The sequence below is a fragment of the Micropterus salmoides genome, unplaced genomic scaffold (genome assembly GCF_014851395.1).
Source record: "Micropterus salmoides isolate LMB-PRFRI ecotype aquatic unplaced genomic scaffold, ASM1485139v1 Ms_hic_scaffold_8, whole genome shotgun sequence".
Lineage (NCBI taxonomy): Eukaryota > Metazoa > Chordata > Actinopteri > Centrarchiformes > Centrarchidae > Micropterus > Micropterus salmoides.
In genome coordinates, this window is record NW_024044570.1 from 11,782,058 (window position 1) to 11,796,545 (window position 14,488).

Consider the following 14,488-nt stretch of genomic DNA (forward strand, 5'->3'; position numbering starts at 1 on the left):
GTGGATAAATTGGTATTTAAGATTATGTGATTTTGTTTCATTTATGAGCTTGCTGTGATGTTGTGAATTCCATCCAATTTCCTCCTGGCTAATATGAAATCCAGATTGGAGTGGTGAATGGTAGCCAAGTGAGCACTCACTGTAAATATATTTTTCAGCCATAATAATGAAGGCTCTTTTATTTCTCCTGCTAAAATGGGTTCAGTGTACTGTTTTAAGTACAATAAACCTGAGAAACCCGGCAAAATGAAAGTTATATTGTGTGTCTGAGCTCTCTGGAGGGCTGTGAGGCTTGATTGACATACAGTACTGCTTAGGCTGCCTGTACATAAACTGTATGTATCTAGTCCTGTAAGAGGATTTTCATCAGTTCATTCATTTTATATTCTATATATCTAACCAGGAGAGAATTATATAATATGCATTTATTGTCAACAATGTGGTATTTTAAAATGAGATTAATACATTTGATATTTCATTATTATTTGATTTTTAAGTCATTTTAAAGAAATGTGCTTTTTTTGATCACTGGATGTATTATTGCTATAAACCGATAGGTAGGTAGGTTTATTGTCACAACATAACAAGTTATAGAGTGAAATTGATTTTTGTAGGCCATAAATGTAGGCATTTAATGTGGAACTCTCTCACCGACACATTCTCAGAAGTAGCCACATTTTCCAATTCTTCATTTTTTAAGTTCAAGTAAGTGAATTCACATGTATGAAATGAAGGTCATGGTGGAAAAATCGGAAATGATATTATGCATGTTGAAAATATGTTTATATAGGTTATCAAAATAACGACTTGGCAGTGTCAACTTAGAGTTAGGTCCAGTATTCTCACTGAAACACTATAAGCAGTGGTGCAAAGTAAGTAACACTATGCAGCAAGTTAGCACAGGCAGGTCACTGCTTGTGGAAATGGAGATGGATTTAATTTTCCCACTTTGGCAGCTAGCACATCTAAAGGTCACAGTGCATTCTGCAAATGCGTGTAAGAAAATTGCTTATATTTAACCGTACTATCATAGTAACATTTGCTTCAGGCTTTTATTTAGCAGTTGTCAGTGGAAAACCTTGTTCAAATCTCTTCAATATAAAGGACAGTCTAGTCAGATCGGGTCTCTGTGGTAGAAGCTGGCCTGGCTCCCTGTTGCCCTCCTGTACTTTGAATGAGGGAGAGCAGAAGAGTGGATCTACAGTGGCCACTACAGGCTGTGGTACACTCGTACAGGATCAGCACTACAGTACAGTAGGAAGTAGGCCAGGCCAGAGGAGCGAGGCTGGACAAAGAGTTCCCAATACGTATACACACACATAAACTGTATATTTGGGGCTGGTGTATTGTATGCAAGTGCCAAAATTATTGCACAAAAGCACAAATTCCAAGGCTCAATAAACAAAATAATTACAGACATATATGCCAATGCAGTCACACATACCACACTTATGCACATACACACCAAAGTCTCTAAACCTGCTTTTCCTCACTTTTCTCGCCATACATGGAAGCCATTAGTCCATTACCCAGTTGACTACTGAGGATTGGGGGCCATTTTATTCCCCCTGTGTTAATCAGGATGTCAGCTGGGAGTGTCACATGTAATTTATCCACAAAACCACAGCAACTCCACAGAGACGGTGAGCACAGTCATAATGACATAATATTGGACTGAGGGAAAGTTTTCGGGGGTGACAGATGATGTCGATTTTCCTCCCCTGTACATCCCTCTCTTTTCTTCCAGACGTTCTGAAATGAGACCTGTGCAACTTTCACCTGGTTGCTTTACATCATAGGCCCTTTGGCAGAGATCAAGGTGTTTTTTTTCTCGAGTTTATTTACCCAAGGACAATTTTCTTACAGAGTCTTACTGTGCATTTAAACAACTAAGCATTTAAACATCTTTTTTACGGAATTTGTCAGACGTTTGACAGGCAGAGTGGTTTCTTTCACCCAACCAGATAGATTTTTAGAATCATTTAAATAAAACTTAATGGTTTCTTTGCCTATGACCACTCAATGTATTCAATATATGTTTTGGAGACTCTTTAGTCTGTGGTCTACAGCATCACGTGTTAGTGTCTCTCAGCACACATCGTCAGGATAGATACTTGTTTTATGTACCTGCCAGGCAAAGCGATATTCCAGATAACGCTAGGCTGCGCCCACTCAACTTTTCTTTTCCAACACTCATATATTTCTTCAGCTTTTGGCCTCCGCTGTTGCCAAGGCAATTTAGTCAGAAAAAAACTGCAGAATCTGCAAAATTGTTCCACTTGGAGGTAGAGTTGGAAGTGTTGAAAGGCCTCGCCTACAACTCTCTGACTATCAAAATACTGTAAATCCCTTGCCTCACCTCACCTCCACTTCATCACTTTCTTACTGTTCATCAGTGCTGAGCTGAATTATGTTAGCTACGTTTAGTGATAAAAACAAGTACACTGGCTTGAGCTACCTTTGTGTTATTCATTTCGGCACAAAAAAAATTATATTGAAGGGGGCTGAACGATTTTGAAAACATATTTAATTGTGGTTATTATGACTGATATTGCAATTGCGATATGACTTGCGATATTGGACAGAATGATAATTTTTACATTATTACTCTCATTTTCATTGAAAAACATTAAAATTGTTGATGTGTGATTTTTGAGGGGATTTATACCAAACAAAGATGTTTTCTTAAGTCTGTAGAATATGATGTGTAGGCCAGGACATCTCTGCAGCACAACAATATTTTTACACACATTGCACTTTTAACAAATATTGCCTGTCCGTGTTGTGATTCGATAAAATTCTGATTAATTGTTCAGCCCTAATGTTGAATACACTATGGGCTTTGATATGTCATTACCTACATTTTATTTTACTGATTTGACTGCAATTCATATAAATATATATATATATGCAGCCCTCCATGTGGTATATACTAATATACTGTAGACTATCCACACAAACAACACACAGTGAGCGCACAGCTCGGACATGTATCTCATGAATCTCTCTCCACGGGTTGGGGGACTTCTGTTACTCATGAGCCCACAAACATTTTCTGGCGGCTGTCCACGGCACTGCACTGTAATTACAAACGTTAGAAACAATATATAAAAGACCCTTACCCGGCAAGGCTGTGTCCTGCACTGCAATTAGCGTCCTTGTACAGAATTATCACCCTTCAGCAGCCGTTGTTGCACTGAATGGAGGACTTTAATTGCCAGTGTCCTCCTTGGTCTGGTTATCTAGAGGATAACCCATAGGTCTGTATTTATCTCTATCCCACTCTTTATTTTCCTGCAGTCTGAGATTTGACTAATGATGACTAACTACCTCAGTTGATCTTTTTCCCTTTTCACTTCCGCATGATTTTCCTGGCATCACACGCCTACGTATGTACGGACTAACACGGGCACATGTCAAAAGCTATACATTAACACTGAGCAGTCTGTACATGACCTGTGTGAACATGAACATACCGTGCTGCATGTGCAGAAAAACACTTATTATGCTCACAAGTGCACGCATATGCCCGCTTCACCCACGCACATCACACTGTAGGCTTTCAGTAAAACAGCATGCCGATGTGTGTGCACGTATGCAGCGAGTGGGTGCTACTGGGCTAGGCCAAGGCCACGGTGGAGCTTGTGTGTTGGCTGTTGGGTGAGCATGCGGCAGTAAGAGTTGGCCAGTGTACAGGCCAGCAGAGAGGGTGCGGTGTGTTACATGTTCCACTAATGAGTTTCCTTGGCCAGGCAAGACCGTGGGGCGAGCTTATTAGTAAACAGGCTACAGAGAGGAGCCCCTACAGCCCTCTGCTGCTGCTGCTGTTGCTGCTGCAGGCTCTCCAACCGATCACTCTCTGTTTGTGCTTCTCTCTATTGTTTTCTCTTCCTTTTCATTTCTGTTGGAGTAAATTGTCTCTCCCTTCGACTCTCCAATTCTCTCTCTCTCTCTCTCTCTCTCTCTCTCTCTCTCTCTCTCTCTCTCTCTCTCTCTTGTAGGCAGTAAAATGGGTTTTGACTTCAACCACAGGCACAAACAATTTGGCCAACAAGTAAAATCACGGACAGTCAGACTGGCGATTGCAGCAGGATTGTAAGTACCATAATGTATTGTAAATTTAATATGTTGTTATTTAATGGTGCATTGTGATGGGGTTGTATTGTCTTGCATTTCATTTAATGAGATGAAGTCTCTAATTAGATGCTGTATATGTTTCATTTGTTATATTCATGGCATGTAACTGCTCTGTCTACATCTATTTTCTTGTCTTTCTGACACTTATAATATGAGCCTGCATTAGATTAAATCATAATGGCTGTACATTGTTTCTTTACCCCATTTAAAAGGCCAAGTGGTCCCAATGGCTAGTGCAGTAGATTTTATAAAAAAAAACAAACATCATCTTTAGTCCATATGCACAGAAAACAGTCAGGGTGTAATCTTAATTGTCCACTAGGCATAGGAGGTCTTGACTCTCTCCGTGCCGGGGCCTGGGTCTGTTAGAAAATGGCTTCCACTCTCTGCCTTCCAGCTCTCAGCTCCCCACCGCCATTTTGTGTATCGCTGCCAAAGTAGTCAGGTAGCAGGATGAGAGAGAGGGAGTAAAGTGGGTGAGAAAAAGCGGGTGCATCTGGATGCTGGGTTAAGGAATAAATTAAAATAAACAGCGAGAAGTGGTAGGAATTGGAGAAAAAAAGGTGCTCTAATGTACAGTGATAGAATACATAATATGTCTTTTTCTGATGAGATGCTTTTAATTGTTGCCGACTGACTGCATACAAACAACCTGCCTCCCCTCTGGACCCTTCCCATTTCTTCTTCTCAAAGAGCTGACCTTGGGTGGACGCCATAAACGGTTCTTTTCCATTGGGGCAAAGGAGCTGGCAGGGCTCACAGCTGCATGACCCCCTTCCACCCTCCACCCTCTCTATCCTCCACACCACTCCTCAGCAGTCTGGCCCCCATAGTAACACAACCTGCCCACTTATAGTACTCTAGAGCCTGGGTAAAGCTTTAACTTCTGCTCATGTACCTGTCTCCACCCTAACCACAACACACTGTTAGCTGTAGCTTCAACCCCGACCGTGGCCATATCATATACACTTAGTAACCCCAGGCCCCACCCTACAACCTCTAGCTACAGTAGCTAGCTGCCTGCGGCTCTGGAATTCTGAATGTGCCAGGCATTTGATTACATGTGCAGATGTTATTAAAACCCTTCTCTCGTCTGACCCCAAGACCACATATACTAAATAGAGCTTTCAGTAGTTGTCTGCTGCCGCTTTTCTCTTGATCAGTCCATTGCTAAACTTACATGACAAAGTCACACAGAATTAGCAAGTATTTCAGCATGCTATGTTGAGTGATTGTGGAAGATTAATGGAAAGAGAACTAACATTTCAGGAATTGTTTTTATCAATTGAGCTACAGTTACAGAAAAATAACATTTACTCAATATACATGTAGCCCAATTTACTATTGGAACTATTTCAGTTTAATAACCCAATATCCATCTGTTGCACAGTGAATTTCTTCCATCATATGTTGAAATTATCTTTATGGAGAGCTGCTAACTTTCTTTCTCACTGTCACTCAACGTAGTAGAAGCAGAACCTGGGGCAAAACATAACAGCATAGACAGAAAAAAACTCCGTTACTGTATCAGTGTGTATCTCTGCTGGCATGTAACGGATTTAGACTCTGGGTGCAAAATATAGCAGAGGTCCCTCCAGCAGCAAGACCTGGCCTATTTAGTCACAGACAAGCTCTCATTGAGACAGACAGACAGTCATTGGCTTTGCCAACAGTTTAGAATGCACTCTGTCCCCTTTGGCTCCCAACTCCTTAATCTGACCATGTGTTTGCATATGGGACAGAGTGGCCTCCATATTGTGTTTGTGGAATGAATTATGAATGTTGTTGCATAACCGTAGCCTGTTTCTAGGGCATATCTCTACAGCATCTACCCAGAGACCAAAGCATGAATACATTTACCCGCCCTGGACCTCTTGGAAATGATACTGTAAAGCTGGCCTGCCTGCGTTTGTTTATGGTTATATAGAGCAGATGGCCATGCAACATGGTCACATATTACACACTGGCTGCCTCACTGGCACTGCCACCCACACAAATGCTTATAGGCAGAAATGCAGGCGTATTTGAAGGGGATTCAAATCCACAGAAATGCATTCATTATTATTTTATAACTCACAGAGGGAAAAATTTTAAATCTCTTTATCAGAGTACATTACTGTATATTCTACTTCATGCTGGCAGCAATCCTGGAACTATAGGCACTGGTGCTAGTAACTGCTGCCAAATCAAGCTTTTCACTGCTAACTGTAGTTAACTGTGCTTTATTTACAGCCTTAGCTTTCAGCTATAACTGCTAACCACTGTAGTGAGTCTACAGCCAGCTGTAGCCTGGGAGTAACAAGCTCTTCAAGGTTACAACGTGCACAGATCCCTGTTTGCCTACTCTGTCTGTCAGCTGAAGTTCATATCCAGGGAGAAAGGTATTTGTCCCACCCTCTAAATATATCTGGCGACAGATGCAGCTCGATGGGGCACTGCCCAAGCTGAAAGGGGCCCTGCAGGCAGGCCAGAGCAGAACTGGGCATGCAGACGTGTCAGGACTATAGACTTCTCCTAATAGACAGGAGCCCTACAGGTCACCAGCAGCCACATGGCAATGCACATTTCACAAGCTTCCATTAGCATGGCAACACAAAGAATGAGCCTGTGAATCTTTTTATAAGTAAAAATAAACAATATTTAATGTATTTCTACGAGATGTATATTGACATAGTGCATTGACAAAAAAGATAAAAATTTGTTGAACTTTGTGGATAATAACATCATCTTCAAATGGACTGCACTCTGGAATTTGTACTCTAGCTTGATGTCCTTTGGTACGTGACTACAATTCATTCAAATCATTTACATTTATTCATTTGGCAGATGCTTTTATCCAAAGCAACTTACATTTGAGGAACAACATACAAGCATCAACAGAGCATCAAATACAGTACGAGATCTTCAACTGACAATACACTGAGCAGTCTGCTTAGTAAAAGCAGCAATAAATACTAGTAAGCGCTATTGGCACATATTGCATCAATGGGGTAAATACCTAGGGAAGGAAGTAAGAGTTAGCAAAAAGTGCGATCAATACAAGATAATTGTAAGGGGACAGAAGAAGAAGAGCACAGGAAGTGCATGTTAGGAGTTAGAGGTGTTATAAGAGGAAGTGTTCTCGGAAGAGATTATTGACGTTAGAGAACGACGCCCCTGCTCATCACAACCTTATTCAAGGCTAGTTTTAACCTTATAACTATAACTATAACATTTGATCAAAAGACAGATTTGTTGTTTTTTTTGCCTGGTGTGAACTACAGGGGAGCCAGGGGGCCTTGGCTTCTCTTAATATCACATGAGCTCCCCTAAAAACATGATTTGAGACATTTTTGGTGGGTCTCTAAAATACTGACAATATGCTATTTTTGCCATGCATTGAAATTTTTTTTGTATCTTCATCGTCATGGATTGTGCGTAAAATTAAGCTATTATTGATGTATGCATGGGGGTGATTCATCACTAATTCACGTTAATAAAGATACCGGCATGCATACTGTTCTGTCATCACCATGGGAGCGTGGCTATGCAATCTCATATAAACATATCTTCCCACCTCATCTCTGTGTGTGAGGGAGTTTTCTATCGTTAATGAAACTGACTACAAGGCCCACAAAAACGGCCTTATATCGTTCTTTTTTGTGGCTCTTAATGGACTCCCTTTGGCAAGATTCGGCATAACACCTTTTATCACCCCCCACGAGCCCTGGTATACATCCTGCATGTTTACTTGTAGATGTAGATGTACACACACGTGCAGGCAAGTGTGTGTATGTTTCTCTATGTACATGTGACTATATACTGTATGACTGTATACTGTGAGAGATGAGAAGCAGCTGGCAAGGTTGGGCTGAATGGTCTGGTCGACCCCTGCTGCGTGCCCTGTCATTACAATGATTGGGGTCATTTTTTACCTCTAAAGATGGGGCCAGGGGGCCGCACTGGGATCAACTAACTTTGCCTAATCCAGCCCTCCTCACCTGGCATGTTTATGGCTCTGCTGGGGGGTGGAGGAATGGAGGTGGGGTAAGTCACTGGGGCCGGTTCATCTCACCGCCTGACAGGCAGACACACATATTATGCACATATGTGTGAGTACATACACACTCCATCACACATGTATACATATGTTGATCCACATACACAAACACCTCACATACACATGTGCACACAGTACCAAACACCTTCTAATACACACATAAACTCCGTCTTCGTTCACTCTTCTGACATGCACTCACACAAGGTTTGCAAGCTCAATATCTGCTTCATGCAGAGGTGACGGGGAGGTCAGCCTGTCTGACTTTGAGCAGAATCCCCCTGTGGCTTGCCCCAGCCATCCCCCCTGGCATGTGTAACAGGACCTGCCCATGCAGCCTCCTCTTCCCCCGCTCCTGTCCTCCCCCTCCTTCTGCTGCCTCCCCCCTGGCCCTGGTATAAATAGATGGGTCATGCCTGCTGTGTTACCCAGAGGGGGCTGTGTGGGGGAGCACAGAAGCCATGCTTCCTTTTATAAATGCTCCACCGTGTCTATCTGAATTCTTCCTGTCTGCACCCAAGCACCACTTAACTTGTAGCAGGGCACTCATGTAGATGTATACAGACAAGTAAGAAATGCATGCAACCAAACGTCCTGACCACATCCCTGATATAACGGAAGCCACACATGTATAAACATAAGGACTAATGAGTACATATACCGTGCATAGACATATTTGCAACTCAACCATAAGCACTCATTGAAAGTTGTGGCATCAAAAGGCATCAACAAAGGCTAGGCTCAGGAGAAGGGTATGGCTGGATTCATACCAAATCAGGCATTGATTAGCACAGGGTTGTGCAATGGTGTGCGGTAGATGTGCTTAGAACCATACCCATGTGAAACAATCAGAAAATAGCATTTTGTTTCTCTGATTCACCACCTTTCTTACTACCCCTGCTCCCTCTCTTCATTCCCTCTCTAGCTCGCTCAACCACCTCTGCTCTCTCTCTCTACCCCTCTCTTGCTCTTTCTCTCTGTAAAGTACACATTAAGTCATACTCTGTAAAAGGAATACAGCCTAAATTTGAAGAAGAGTGCCATTTCTTGAACCTCAACAAGTTCTCAAATAAAGATGGAGAGTGAGCTACAGTGATTAGACTTTCGACACTGGATATCATTTGAATTTTTTCTATATTAGTGTCAATGTAAAACCTGGGTTTTTGTATCAATACCTTACAGTACCTTCAGGAATACAAACAAGTTTTTCTACAAAACTATGAATCCAAGTAGACATTTAATGCCAACTTTCTGCACAATTTTGCAGTTCTCCTATCTACCTAAAAAGTATTAAAGTTTGATACAATGCCCTATTTATGGATTCTGCTAGAAGGTCAGTGGATGTGCATGGTGCCTTTATTTAACTGTGGTGCCACTTTGGCCAGGACTCTCTCGAAAAAGAAAGATCTGGATCCATCCTTGTAAAATAAAGATTGAATTAAGAAAATGTTAAATGTGTTCAAGCCCACAACCCTAAAACACAGGTCAAGAATCTAGAACCTAGACTAGTGGGACAGCATACACTAAACAAATGATTTAATCATAGTGTGGTGGATGAGTAGAAATTTACAGAAAATATTGAAGACTGGGAATACATATTGTGTAAATGTCCAGCTTCATCTTCCGAATTACCTCCTGCACTGAATGACCCTAAAGATCAGGTTACAAGTTAACAGCACTCCTTTCCATCTTACTATCACTGCAGTGAAACTCAGATTCAGTATTGATTGATAGGCGTTATAGCACTTAAACTGTAAGTATGATTGAGTTAAAAGTGGCTTTAATTGTTTAACAGTGTGTGCCTTCAACCGTGAACGCTGTGTGAAAATGTAATGAGGTAAATTAATATCACGTTTTGCCATTTCCCTCTGAATGGTATTTTTCCATTTTGTGTGAATGGCTGTGCACATGCGCATGTGTTTGAAACTGTGTCCTTGTGCGCGTGCATGTATTTGTTTATGCGTTCATTTGTCCATGTCCCACAGTGTGAATCTGTGTCTGTGACATTAAGAGACGATGAGGTGTAGAAAGCAAGACTTTGCACCCCAGCCCTTCTACACAGCTAATGGAGGTGCAAGGCTGAGGCAGTGTATCAGTTACAGACGCTGTGAAGGAGTGCATGCTGAGTTTGCATAATTTTAAGAAGGTTGAATTTTCCAGTGGACAACCTCCTAAATTAGTCGTTTTAAGATTGTATTGCATAACTGTATAAAGAGCCTTAAACAAGTGTGCACGTGTGTGTGTGTGTGTGTGTGTGTGTGTGTGCTTGCATTGCATATTGGTCCTCTGCAGTAAGTGTGTGTGGGTGCAAGTGTGAATATTTCCCTGTCACTGGATGATAGCAACTGGCTTCACTTGAAAGCAATAGCTTTCCTGGACATGCACTATGTTGGTCAGGACCCCAGAGCAATCTACTATATTAGATTGAAGTATGTCCAGTCAGCACACTGAGAGGACAGTGTGCCTTGACCTTACCTTATGAAATCTGGACCCCACATTGCTGAGAGTTTTGCAGGGCTACACAATGAGAATAGACTGTGATGTGAATGGCTGTATGCTTTACGCAGAGCAGACAGTTTTCTATATGTAGTTAAATCAAGATATACTAAATATGTTGCAAAATATGTTGCAAAAATGTGATGTGCAATTTAATTTGTGGTTAAGGTTTCCTGCAAAACAGTAATCTAATGCTTCCTGCCCATTTTGATTTCAAAACGTAAACAGTTCATTTGTTTCTATGTTTTTCTATTTAACATAATTAGCTTCAAATGAAATCTTTTATAAGGGAATTAAGTCCATGTCAATATCCTCTCTGTGTGATGCTGTTAGTTCATTTCTTTCTGTCTTTACTGTATGTGTGTGCATACTGTGGGTTGCAATTTTTCCTTCTGTCAGCTAGCTTTGTCTGCAAAGTGTCTGTGTGCTCCTTGTGTGAGTCTGTTACCCTGTAAGGGTGTGTGCTTGTGCATACTTACAATCCACTCATCCAGTGCTATGGTGTAAGTGTTGAATAATGCAAAAAGCCTCAGACTCACCACTGAGCAGACACAATGGGGCCTCTCAGCTCAAGACATACCGTTCTGTATTGCGCTGTGCTGTGCTGTGCTGTGCTGTACATTAGTGCCTTCACAGACAGAATAATATTACTGTAGAGGTATGTGCTGATTATCCTGATAAGACTTTGTTTCAGCATATAGTGTGGCAGTTAAAATGTATGATACTGTGGTTTTCTCACAGAACACACAAGTATGTGGCATACAGAATTTCATAAAAGCATGCTGTAAATAACTACGTTCACAAATTGCAAGCAAACCCTGGCAATATGTTCTTACCCTTGGATCAAAAACACTCCTGTAAAGACTATCAGCTACTGGGGTGTTTGCTGTTGATCTCACAGAAGTCAAATCATATTCATTTTGTTGTGTTGTGAAGTATTTTTCATCCATTTCCTTTGTTGCAGAAGTATCAAATATTCAAAGGAAAGCTACCTGACAAGCTGCTGATGGAAGGAGGAAGCGATAGGCCAGTGCCCCACCCCACCCACCTCCTCCTCGCTGCGTGTTACAGAGCAGGTGAGACACATTACCAGCGGCAGCAGCTGCAGCCCTCTGCTCCACACATGTGGGCCAGGATATGAGCTAGCTTGAGCTCACCCACTGTCAACACTGGTCACTAACGTTAACACTCTCCTCTCTGAAGCACAAAACTGTACTGAGAAAAAAGAGACACAGTGAAATAAGCATAGATTATTATAAAATGTTTCTTTTTTAAATTTATATATATGCTTTGAACAGTATTGCTTAGCTTTGCAATGGTTCCCACTCTTTTTAGCTTAGGTACTCTTTTAAAGTAATGCAGTTTCAACCCCATGTCACAAGTTGCATGTGAGTTGTACATTTTCTATGAGTTGCAAGCAGTTTAACCAGAGAGGGATCACATGTTGTTTAATTTGAATCATTTTCAGATGTCTGAAGAGGTAAAACTTTAAAGGAATTTACCATTAAAAAGCAAAGATTAGAGATAACAGGGAGAAATGTAATTTCCTCATAAAGCATGTTACCGTAGCCTTTAAGTTATTTACTGGTCACATTTGAATAAAGAAATATCTTAGCTATACAATTTGTTTGGGATATGTGCACTTTGTTGGATCATTTGAATTCCCTCTCAGCTCGAGCCGTGAACCTGATGACCCAGTCGTCACATTGTGTCCTGAACACACAGACTCTGGTCACACCGGTGAGGTGTCCCAGAGGGAAGTGGCATGTGTATTTATGTTTCTGTAAATCATAACCTCTGTTTTGCATTCATTGAGGTGTGTCAAAGCGGATAACCTGCATGAATGGGGACCTGAAACGACTTGTTTTTAAAGACTGTCCTTTGGGGTGAGGTAGTAGGTTGTATAGTTTTAGGGTTATACCCTTCCTGTCAGATAACTATACAACTTACTGTCTTTCCTGAAGTGGCTGTAATGTCATCAGACACCATTGTTGGAGCTTTTGGATCTGGATCAACACTGGAATGTGCCCACTGACTGCTAAGAGCACAACTTGTTTGCAGCATTTGTTAGAGGTAGGTCATTTAGGATTGTAGCTGCTGAAGTACTTTTCCATCTTGTAATTTTCATGGTTGCACTTTAAGACTTCATGGTCAATAAAACATTTTGAACACTAATTTTATCATTAGTGTTATCTTTTACTGGCTGTCTTTGTACCAAACAAACAACAACAAAACAATTTTCCTCATATCTCATCAGACACTGTATATTGTGTAAGCCTTTACACAAACTTGCTCTCATCCAATTGCTATCCTCTTTCCATAGCTCTTATTTCTGTCTTTTTAAACATATTTTTTCTTATTTGATCATCACGGGATTATAGGATTTTTGTAAAAGTTCCATGGCTCTTACACTAAATTTGATTAGTTATGACTTTAAAAATTAAAACTTGACATCTGCCATTGTCATATTACTTGTAAGTTGCTTTATATATGAGGGGGGTTCATGTTCAAAATGTGGAAATGTATGGAAATGTTTTTATTTACTGTAAGAAAATCTGCAGTGTTTCTCAACCATAATGTTCTCCAGTACAAGTTACAACAAAACGTGTCAACCTGTGGGGCTTTTCTGATGTTCGAACGGGGTGAGGTAGTAGGTTGTGTGGTTTCGGGGTAGTGATTTTGCCCAATCAGGAGATAACTATACAACCTACTGCCTTCCCTGAAGGGCAGCAATACTTCACCATACAGACAACAGGAACATAGGTGGTCCCAGCCAATCATATCAGCAGAGAGGACCTGCAGGTAAAGTCTGTTCACTATGGGATTTGTCTTTAATTTGTTTATCTGCTTTTAACATTAATAAAAAAAATAAGATGATGAATCAGTTTGTCTTTGGCATTTTTTTGTTCTTTTATTTATTCTCACATCCAGTAAGTAAGTGTCAATTTAAATGTTTCAGACTCTGAGGCTATTTGCAGCTGAATGACTGCATTGGTGCCAAATGTTTTCCAAATCTTTGTCATACCTGTGATGACGTTTACATACGGTATATATTTCAGTAGTGCTTTCTCCCTTCTGGTGAAAGCCAAAACTTAACATAAGCTACCCAAACAACAGACTACTCATCACTAACAAATTCTAATAAATCTTTGGTTGGTTCTGATCAGTTTATCTTGTCTACTAGCCTGTGTTGCTGTATCGAACATATGGAGAGAAGAGCCACGGCACAATCACCTCCTGGCCTACGACATGATTCATATGACAACAGATGATGGTTACAGTATTCTCCCTCTCTGGCAAACAGCACACATAAACACACACACACATAAACACACAGATAATGAGGAGAGTGTCAACCGGTATCAGGCCAACTTGTACACAGACATGCCTCACTGTCTGAGACTGCAGCCCTGTATCTCATATCAATGTCAGTGTTGGGGTTGTCATTCGCAGTAAGAGCCCCCACTCACTCCTGTTTCTTCAGTCAACGGTCACATAACCAGTGGTCATCTTTGTGTCCGAGGTAACTTCTTATTCAAATGTATTTTATTATAAGTATGTCTGTACAGACACATAATTATACTGTACACACATTCCCTGCCTTGGTTTTGTACTTAACTTTGCATGTCATGGTTTCACACATTTCAGTCATACCAAATGTGCTGACACTTTCACTAAATGTCACACACAATGACACAATGAGAAGGATTATGTGACTGTACATTACTGGAGTAGCACAGCACACAGTGGTAACATTGCAGCGTGGGAAAAAATCCACCACGGTACTGTATCCCATGTATCTAGACCAGTGTGGGATGT

General features: G+C 41.0%; 1 long non-coding RNA gene across 1 annotated transcript; it reads left to right on the plus strand.

Moving 5' to 3' along the window:
* Nucleotides 1-496: 496 nt before the first annotated feature.
* Nucleotides 497-13,550, plus strand: LOC119893419. The gene is made up of 2 exons (XR_005442805.1): nt 497-4,095; nt 11,634-13,550. It is a non-coding gene; the product is annotated as an uncharacterized LOC119893419 (long non-coding RNA).
* Nucleotides 13,551-14,488: the final 938 nt, after the last annotated feature.